Genomic DNA, 600 nt, shown 5'->3' with positions numbered 1-600 from the left:
TTAACGTATGTGTTAAGATCTTTGTAAGAAGAGGTAAAAAATCTTAGCAATATAAACAATACTTTTCACATGAAGTTAAAATCAGAAGTCTAGTGCACTGGTGTAAATCCCATCAGAAAATTTACCTTGAGGAAAAATACGATCAAAAAAGGTACGATCAGTTATTTGTCCCCTGATAGAAAATGGGACGTTCCTGATAGTTTTTGGCCTGATGGTATTGTTCTGATAGTAAAGTTGGGCTCCGATGGTAATTGCGTTTTGATGGTTAGTATACTAATGGTAAATGTCCTTGATGGTAGCATCTTTGGTGGTGAAGGTGAAGTCAGCAGCGGGCCGCCGAAGGGTCAAGATTCCACATCACCCGTGTAAACTTTCGGCGCTGAGCACAATGGTGGTATCAAAATTGACCTACCTTTAGCCGTTCTCCTAGAAATCACAGGGTGATAAAGGTGATTTTGTTATTATGTGAGCAAACGATAAAGTATGTGATCCTCTTACACCACACAAAGCCGTTTTACCGTGTGACACATAGTTTCGTCAGGCCAATTATTTTCTTGATCGCGGCGATCAGGAAAACATCATTTTCTGATGGTACTAAAA

Source organism: Frankliniella occidentalis, unplaced genomic scaffold (assembly GCF_000697945.3).
Source record: "Frankliniella occidentalis isolate FOCC.00 unplaced genomic scaffold, Focc_3.1 Scaffold12, whole genome shotgun sequence".
Taxonomy (NCBI): domain Eukaryota; kingdom Metazoa; phylum Arthropoda; class Insecta; order Thysanoptera; family Thripidae; genus Frankliniella; species Frankliniella occidentalis.
Note: the sequence above shows the minus strand (reverse complement) of the source record.